Source organism: Aethalodelphis obliquidens, unplaced genomic scaffold (genome assembly GCF_003676395.1).
Source record: "Aethalodelphis obliquidens isolate GAN/ISIS:26980383/991018 unplaced genomic scaffold, ASM367639v1 scaffold2, whole genome shotgun sequence".
In the NCBI taxonomy this organism is placed as follows: Eukaryota; Metazoa; Chordata; class Mammalia; order Artiodactyla; family Delphinidae; genus Aethalodelphis; species Aethalodelphis obliquidens.
In genome coordinates, this window is record NW_020837946.1 from 80,103,462 (window position 1) to 80,113,594 (window position 10,133).

Below are 10,133 nucleotides of genomic sequence, written 5' to 3' on the forward strand. Positions count from 1 at the left end.
TTTTAACTGAATAAAAATAAAAACATATCAAAGTTTAAGGAATGCAGCTGAAGCAGGGTTTAGAGGGGAAATTATAGCAAATGCTTATATTAGAAAACAAGAAAGTTCTCAAATCAATTATCTAAGCTTCTACCATAAGAAACTAGAAAAAGAATGAAAAACTAAACCCAAAGTAAGCAGGGGAAAGAAAATAATAAAGAGCAGAAATCAGTGGTATTGAAAACAGAAAACCTGTACAAAAACAATGAAACCAAAAACTATTACTAGGAGAAAAGTCAACGAAATTGATAAACCTCTAGTCAGACTAACGAGGAAAAGAAAAAAGACACTAAATACCAATACTTGGAATGAAAAAGGGACATAATTATATTCTCTAAGATATTAAAATGAAGATGCCTGCCCCTGAAAGTTTATAATCTAATTGGTAGGACAAGTTCTAAGTACATAAAACAAAGAACAATCTTATATCAGTAACAATAATAAACAATACCAATCAATCACTTATTATATACCAGGAAAAGTTCTAAGTACTCTATATATATTAAATCATTTAATCATCACAACCGTAACAGGTAGACACCAGTATTAACCCTACACTACAGATATGAACCTTAGGCACTTGCCCAACATAGATATGATGAAGGGAGATAAGATAATTTAGTACTTTAGAATAAGGAGGAGAAATCAGGATTGTGCTGGCCTTGGAAATTTCTCATGGAGGAGATAAGGCTTGAACTAGCTCTTGTAAGGTCTACACTGATGATTACTAAGTTTTTCACAACAGATGTCACAATGTAATATTATCAGAGATCTAGTACTTCAGCAGAGTAGTTTAAATCAATTTTTCAGCTCTTTCAACAAACATTTATTGAACACCTACTATGTTTCAGGCTTTGGGATCACAGAGACAGATAAAAGATGGATATCTATTGGGTATGTATATTCAATACATACCATACTGCTAGATGGCACTGGGGTGCAGTCCTCACCTTCAAAAAGCTTGTAATCTAGTTAGCTGTGTGTGTGTGTGTGTGTGTGTGTGTGTGTGCACATGTGCATGTGTAAACCAATCAGAAAGCAACTGAGCCTAGGTTATAATCATGAGCTAACCTTAGTAATATTATATGAGTTCAGGAAAGCAGATTAGTATGAATTACCCAGAAATAACTTCTTAAAGGAGACGCCTTGGAGCTGAATACTGAAAAGGAGGGAGAAGGGGCATACCAGCAGGTATTAACAGGATGACAAAGACTCAGGTAGGAATAAGTATAGTTTGCTTAGCTAACCATAGGTAATGCTAGAAGATAGCTGAAGACAAAACTGACCATGTAAAGGGGGCAAGAGGGATACAAATTGGTACATGAAAATTAACTTAAATCCCAAATTTTCGTTGAGAATATAGGCTTTGTAAATTTCATCCCCAAATCCTAACTAAACCCTTCTGTTTTACTTAGGCAGGAGAAAGGGCATAAATACAGGAGGAAATTCCCAAAACAATGGATAAAAAGGTTTCAATGATCATCTGATATGCATGTAATTTCCTTGGAACTCAGAAATATCAATACAAATTAAAATAGAGAAAAGCTTACCTGATCTAAGCTTTTATAGATTTTTTTAAAGACAAAAGCTTCTTTAAGCAATTAACAAACATGCATCACTGATGCCACCAACATCATCAAACCGTAAAGAAAACGGGAACCTTATGCCAAAGCGTAAGCTAATCATTGATACTCCCGTGGGCTGGTGAAGAGCCTACTCTACTCAAATGACAGGGCACTGGGCTTTCAGCATGTCCAGGAGATATTCCCATTGCAATTTGTCAGCAGATTAGCTACATGTTCTTAGTGACAGGAACACACAGCCCAGGAACCCTCATTGGTGGCTCAAATCACCTCAGTGCAATGTCGCTCTCCTCTCCTGTTAATACCTCTCCAATTAAACAGCTTTGTCATCTCTGTATCTAAATTTAGACATAGGTATCAAGTTTGGATGCCCGATGAGACTAAGTACTTTGCAGAAGTGTGAAGTAACCAGTCTTAAAATGGAAGAAAATAAAAGGAAGGAAAACACTAGAGGTGGATCCGACCCGATCCCTGCCCTATTTAAGTTTCATAAGATCACAGCTGAAGGAACATTCTACCGTAAATTGAAGGGCTCTGTATTAACAGCAGGAAACCAAAGCTCATCTCACAGCTCTTCCCCCGCTAATTCAGCATCCCACCACAAATTCGAAAATCCTCACGTTGCCATATATTGCCACCTAGTGTCCATAGGCTAATGTTAACATTAGCTGAGCCAAAAGGTGCCATTTTTCTGCAGTTACCCTCCGAGGGCTTCCTGTTAGACTTGGCAGTTCAGTACATCAGGATTCCTAGGGTTATTCCTCATTCTACTTCAGGGTATACCCATGAAAGTGTAATTCTGGATTTATTTTATTTTGTTAACCCCCATTTTGTGTATTATCCTCAAGTACTTTGAAATTGCAAATTGTTCCCCAGGATAACTCTTTCTCAACACTTAGCATATACCTCACTCCCACCATTCCTTCTCCTTACTCTTGTCCGTTATTGGGATGTGGACTCTCTATGTATAGTCTATACACTTTAATAGCATAATTTGCTGCATGAAATATAATTGGGAAGAGAGGGCTGTGCCAGAAATGCATCAGAATTTTTTATACACCAACATTTGAGTGGCTTTCATTTTGGAGATTCACGCTTTCCCTCCTTCTAGTCCCACAACCACACAGTGGGAGAGAGAAAGACATGTTAATGAATAACCAAAAATCAAAAGAATAACAGACTATAATAGAAATGAAAAATAATTCCAAGGATTAATTAAGTGGCCCTATTTCCCTCCAAGCAGTCTTTAGTGTATAAGCCCAAGCAAGCCATTTCCAGACAGGAAGTATAAACATTTTTGAAGATGTGAGCTTTCAGTTAGCAATAACTCTCCAAAAGCATTTTTAGACCTACATTTTTTGAGCCAGACTTTTTCCATACAAGGTAGAATAGAAGATTTGATCAATTAGATGACCTTCGGGTACAGAAATAGAAACATGGAACAGCTTCCTTAGTTTGCCTTTGAGTTAGATTTGCCAGATTGCCATGCAATATCTAACCCATACTTACACTAAAAAATTATGCATTGTTTATCTGAAACTCAAATGTAACTGAGTATCCTACATTTTATCAGTCAAACTTACATGCGGAACAAAAGATGTAGTTGGGGAAAATAACCAGGCTCTTAGCAGAACCAGAGTCATTTTTATGGAAAGGGTACTTTGGTGAGGTTTCAAAGACCAATATCAAAGCAAAGGTCCAACACTATAAGCATTCAAATAATACTTTGCATTTATTTAACACTTCAAAATTATTTCACATTTATTATCTGGGTCCTCCTCATGATACCCCTTATGTGGACATTTTTTATGCCTGTTTCAAGGCTCACAGATGTTAAGAAATTGTCGTGGTGATCCACATGGAGCTTTACAGAAAAGCCAGAACTTGAATCCAAGTCCCCCAGCATGTTGCAGTGTCTACAGATAAAGACAATGTTTACAGGGACAGCACACAAGGCTTCAATCCCTGAGCTGCAGATGAAAATTAAATATCTGGCAAACCCAGTATAAAACTAACATTGTGATATAAGGCCAGGAAAAGATATTCTAAGAGTCACTGAGTGCCTTGTATACTTTGACTGTGGAATCCAGTTTGGTTTTTTAAACCACAAAACATTCACTTTATTTCCCCAAGTACACTGAGACATTATTCCTTAGAATAGGTTTATTTACATATACCCCAAATTTCTAAATCTCCAATCACTCTTTGTAAGCTGTTCGTATGTCCTAAAGATCTTTAATAAAATCACAGGAAAATCCAACTCTGTTTAAATTAGAGTTCATTTTCCCTAGATCTTTACATTGCAAATTTAGAGAATGTTCTTGTAATAATTCTTTTGGCTGCTAACGATGTCATTTTCAAATTGTACAGTAGTGACATCTACTGTTCATAGTGTATATTGCACTCCTCCCCAGGACAGTTTTTATCTTTTACTTGGGGTCCTCGAACTCTAGTGTTCATAAAAATTCCCTGAAAGGTTTCTTAAAATGCAGCTTCCTTAGCCCGTTACATATTCTTTTTTTTTTTTTTTTTTTGGCTGTGTTGGGTCTTCGTTTCTGTGCGAGCGCTTTCTCCAGTTGCGGCGAGCAGGGGCCACTCTTCATTGCGGTGCGCAGGCCTCTCAGTGTCGTGGCCTCTATTGTTGCGGAGCACAGGCTCCAGACATGCAGGCTCAGTAGTTGTGGCTCACGGGCCCAGTTGCTCCGTGGCATGTGGGATCTTCCCAGACCAGGCCTCGAACCCGTGTCCCCTGCATTGGCAGGCAGATTCTCAACCACTGCACCACCAGGGAAGCACCCCTTACATATTCTGATTCTATATATATGGGGCGATTTGCATTATGCAAGGCCCAATGCTACCATCTCTCTTCCACTTCCTAGTCAATCTCATTCAAGAGAATTTAATTGTACATATGAATCACTATGGATTTTTTTAAAACACAGATTCTGGGGCAGTAGTTTTGGATTGGAGCCAGAGATTTTGCATTTTTAACATGCTCCCAGGTAGCTTTATACCCTCCTTTCAAGTCTAAGTATTTCCACTTCTTTATGGAGCCAGATCACCACAGCCTGAATCCTAAGTTTACCAAATGTGACTTATAGATGCTTCTCACTCAGTGGTTAATCAGTTTTTGCTTAAATCTTCTCCTCATCCTTGTTCTCTGCTCTGTCTACATGCTTTGAGTTCTAAAATACAGGCATAATCATGGGCTTCCCTGGTGGCACACTGGTTGAGAATCTGCCTGCCAATGCAGGAGACACGGGTTACAAGCCCTGGTCTGGGAAGATCCCACATGCCGCGGAGCAATTAGGTCCATGAGCCGTGGCTGCTGAGCCTGCGCATCTGGAGCCTGTGCTCTGCAACAAGAGAGGCCACGATAGTAAGAGGCCCGTGCACTGCGATGAAGAGTGGCCCCCGCTTGCCACAACTAGAGAAAGTCCTCGCACAGAAACGAAGACCCAGCACAGCCAAAAATAAATATAAATAAATAAATAAATTTTTTAAAAAAAAGAAGGGCCCCTTGGACTAAGCAATGAAATGTTCCCTACACCCTTACCCCTTAAAAAAAAATTAAAAAATAAATAAATAAAATAAAATACATGCATAATCACCTCAAGGTAAAGAAGCTCAAAACAAAGCAGGCCAACATCCTGAGGGGAGTCCCACCTAAACCCATGCCTGTTCCTCTCTAGACCAAACAATGTCCCAGTACCAAAGAGATAGGAAGGTCGTGGCAGTATTATCACCTCTGATAAGCCTCGTGCATATATAAGGGAACCAAAGCTCCTTACCACATTACCACTTCCCTATGAGAATGGAGTTCAGAGGAGTTCAGTGATGATGACAATAATGCAGCTGATGAAGAGGAAGGCGATATCAGCTAACATTTATTGCATACTTGCCGAGTGCCACGCACTGCGTTAAATTCTTTACATGGATTACCTTCATATATCTATGAGGGAGGCAATATCATTGTCTTCATCGTAACAACAAGGAGAAAGACAGAAAGAAGAGCAGATAGGCAACTGCTATATCTAATATCACAATTACAGTCCCGTGACACACTGTATGAATCACATTCAAACTAAAAACCAAAATATTAAATCACAGGCTCCTCTCCTCCATTATGTCCTAGAGACAAATAACATTCACTCTGTAACATTTCTCTGTAACATCCACATATTGCTACCTAGCAATGGATGGCTAGAACATACAAGGGGTTTCCAGGAAAATCTTGAGTTTTTAGAAATGGCCAAAACATATACCTGCCTTAATGTATCAAACACTAAAGAGCTATCACAGCACTGATGCAGGCAACTTAAAAAGATGTGTTCTCAATGGCTGAGTTCTGTGACCAAGTCAAAGAATAAAAACCAAGTGTTCACACATCTTTTCTTTTCTCCATACCCTTTTTACTCATAACATTATCCCTTTTTACATGCTATTTTCTTACAACCAGGTAATAGTTCCATGCAACCTTTTTTTTAAAAAAATAACACAGAATATTGTCTCCAAACTTCTAATATGCTTTAGATATGCTTGGTTGAGCAGAAAATATTCCTTCTTGTCTCTTTTGGTTTTATAATCCTACTCTCTTTACAGAAAGAGCTAGCTGCAATACAATAGTCTTTCCAAGTTGGGCATTCAGTGATGACTATATATTCCTCGGTTTGCTTAAATATGCATCCTTTGTTATTGAGAATCGATGTTTTCCAGAATAAAAAGGAAACCATGTGTTTATCAGAGAGTATTAATGCAAGCAGCTGTGAGAGTGAGATGAGAATGAAAGCCCCAAGGATTACATATTGGCCTCTGAATAATCTCATAATCTGGTACTGTGATCAATCTTTATAGTTCTGTGAAGGCACTGCTTTGTCTATGAAGAATAAGAACAACCCAAGAGAGAGTGAAAGGAAGAAGGCGAATAGATAAGGGAAAATTTAATAACAGTTGAGAGGCACATACTCACCTCTCGCTCTTCTTCTCCTTTGTTTTATTGTCATGGAAGGAACAGAGATTTTGGAGCCAGACAAATCCAAGTCTGAATCTCACATTCATCTCTGTATGTAGTTGTACAGCATCAAGCAGTTTACTCAGCCTCTCTGAGTCACAGTTTCTTCGTTTATGCCATAGAGACACTACTGCTCCCCCAGCCCGGTTGTTGGGTGGATAAGTGCTATTGAAGGATGGAGCCTGGAAACAGAAGAAAAAGCAGCTGTTACTAATGGTACCTGGTTATTAATGGTCACCACTTCTTCATCTGTTCAACCTTCAATAAATACTATTGATCACCTCGCTGTGGCGGGAATACAGTGAAGTCCCAGGAATACAGTGAAAAAACAGGTGAAATCTCTTCCCTTAAGAGGCTGTGTTTCATCCTTCGAATCCACAGTTATCAAAATTTCATCCTCCCACCCCCACTCCACCGAAACTCCTCTGGCAAAGTCACCATTGCCCTAGTTATCAAATACAATGGATTGGTTTTGGTCCTCAATAACACCTTTTTGTAGCATCCAGTAAAACTGAGCAGTTATCTTCTTCATGCCTAGAATACTCTCTCCTGATTTCCTTTTACCCTCTGACTGAAATTTCTCAGTCTCCGTTGCTAGTTTTTTCTTCTTCTGTTACCCCTTTCATTAATATTTCCTACTTTTCTGACTTTTGCTCTTTTTCTTTTATACTCTACACTAGTAGTTCTTGATCTTTTAAGAGTCATGAACTCCTTTAAGAATCTGAAGAAGCTATGTGCACTCTCCCTAGGGAGGGAAGAATGGATCTGCTTACAAATACACAACAATTTGCATACATTTTCAGGAGTCTCACAGACCTTCCTCCCTAAAAGCCCATTGTTGAGTTCCAGGTTAAGGGGTTCCTATGGCCTTAACTGTTACTCATATGTCAATGACCTCAAATCTCTGTCTCCAGCATAAATCACTTTCCTGAGCAACAGGCCTGCTTTCAAATGCCCCTCAGGCATCTTAAAATTCAAACATCCCAAATCAAATTCATTACCTTTCCCCTAAAACCTGTTTTACTCCTAGGAGACAACACTATGGGAAAGAAAACACTATTCTTAAACCTAACAGACATAGATTTAAATCCAGCCCTGGAAGCTTCATAAATATACATAAGCTATGTGCTTTAATTTCTTCATATTAACATGAGGATAATAATACATCCAGTTTCTGGATTGTTGTGAGAATTAAAATAAATAATGGGAAAATCCCTATACAGGTGCCATCACATAGCATACATTCCACAAATTAGTATTACTGGATTCCAAATCTCAGAAAAAGCAACTCCATTCACCAAGTATTCTAAGTCGAAAATTTAGGAGTTATCTTCAACTCGTCCTTTTCCTCATCTGCAACCAATGGATAGCTATGCAGTATCAATTCCTCAACTCTCCCCCTGCCCTTAATTCAGGCTCGCATGTTCTTTCTCATGGACACAGCAATAGTCCCCTAACCACTTGATCCAGTGGTTCCAATTCCACATCCTTCCAACCTATCCTCTATACTGAAACCCAAGAATCTTCCCAAGTCACAAATCTGATAATGCCATGACTGCTTAAATCTGCCCAGTTGCTTCTTGTTGCTTCCAGGGTTACATCCACCTTAGTACTGCACTGCAGGCTGACTATGATTTGGCCCCTGTCTACTTCCAACTGAATCCCTTGACTATTTGGGGATCTCCCCAACTGCCCATAGCGTTTTGGATTCTGTATCTCTGTCCCAACTGCTTCCTTTGACTGAAACGCCCTCACCCCTGTAATGCCTTTTCTTGGCATTCAGGCAAACAACTACTCATCTTTCAAAACACTGATCAAGCATCACCTCTGCTATGAAGTTACTCCTGACAGCCTCCTGCCATTCTGCCTATCACTGACTCCTCTTATCTCCTACCTCTACCTGACAGATGATTTTCTATCCTGGCAAAGATGTATAACATATGGCTCCCAGGCTCAAAAAGCTTAGGATCATCATTCAACCAGTAATCTTGTTATATAACCTAGACAAGTAAGCCGCTTTGAAGGAGAAATTATGAGTCATGAAGAAATAACAAATTGTAAGTAACTTCAACACTCAGAAGCCTCTGTGACTCCCAAGCCATGAGCTGTGCGTGCGCACGTGTGGCACTATATGTGTTAGCTACATATCAACTGATTTAATCTTCACAAACTATGAGTTGGCCACTATTATTATTCCCGTTTTATGATTTTTTAACATCTTTATTGGAGTATAATTGCTTTACAATGCTGTGTTAGCATCTGCTGTATAACAAAGTGAATCAGCTATACGTATACATATATCCCCGTATCTCCTCCCTCTTGAGTCTCCCTCCCACCCTCCCTATCCCACCCCTCTAGGTGGTCACAAAGCACCAAGCTGATCTCCGTGTGCTATACGGCTGCTTCCCATTAGCTAGCTATTTTACATTTGGTAGTGTATATATGTCAATGCTACTCTCTCACTTCGTCCCTGCTTCCCCTTCCCCCTCCCCGTGTCCTCAAGTCCATTCTCTATGTCTGTCTTTATTCCTGTCCTGCTCCTAGGTTCATCAGAACCATTTTATTTTTAGATTCCATATATATGTGTTAGCATACAGTATTTGCTTTTCTCTTTCTGACTTACTTCACTCTGTATGACAGACTCTAGGTCCATCCACCTCACTACAAACAACTCTATTTCGTTTCTTTTTATGGCTGAGTAATATTCCTTTGCATACATGTGCCACAACTTCTTTATCCATTTATTCCCATTTTAGAAGTGAGGAAACTAAAGAGACTAACTTGCCCAACATGACCCAACTAAATATATCAGTATGAATAAAGTATGGACTTCAGTTAATTGTCTTTAAACGTAATTGACAAATAAAAATTATATACTCTTTACTTTTTTTTTTTTTTGCATTACGCGGGCCTCTCACTGTTGCGGCCTCTCCCGTTACGGAGCACAGGCTCCGGACGCGCAGGCTCAGCGGCCATGGCTCACAGGCCCAGCCGCTGCGCGGCACGTGGGATCTTCCCGGACCGGGGCACGAACCCGTGTTCCCTGCATCGGCAGGCAGGCTCTCAACCACTGCGCCACCAGGGAAGCCCTATATACTCTTTATAAATAAGGAGATATATATTTATTGCGCCTATTTTAAAGGCCTGGTACATAAAGAAAAACGTTAAGTGCCCTATTCTCAAAAACAGTGATTTCTTGAAAAATAAAACCACACACAATGAACAGAAAACTTTACCTCTTGGAGGCAATAAGAAAGTCTTAGGGAGAGAGGAGGTTTTCAAATACCTCAGTTCAGTGAGTTAATGCACGAAATTAAACGGCTGCCTAAACCCAGCTCCAGAGCTCACGCCTCCAAGCTCCCAGGTCATCCGCGCGTCACTTTATCTCCGCCCACGTCGCGGCGGGGGACTATCCAATGGAAGGGCGGCTCTACGTGGGCCTCCTGTGCGCGTGCGCATCATCGGCTCGACGATCCTTCCCATCGATGTGCTCAGAAGCA

The 10,133-nt window shown here is 39.9% G+C and overlaps 1 long non-coding RNA gene across 2 annotated transcripts in view; it reads right to left on the reverse strand.

Annotated features, from left to right (window-relative positions):
• LOC113633388 (uncharacterized) overlaps window positions 1–10,051 on the reverse strand; it is an 83,563-nt gene extending 73,512 nt beyond the window's left edge. The window contains exons 1-2 of one of the 2 annotated variants that reach the window (XR_003438179.1): window positions 9,920–10,051; window positions 6,592–6,815 (exon numbers count right to left, since the gene is read on the reverse strand). This is a non-coding gene — a long non-coding RNA (uncharacterized LOC113633388). Of the gene's footprint in view, window positions 1–6,591; window positions 6,816–9,869 lie in introns of both variants that reach the window. The other variant, XR_003438178.1, reaches the window with a different exon arrangement.
• Window positions 10,052–10,133: the final 82 nt, after the last annotated feature.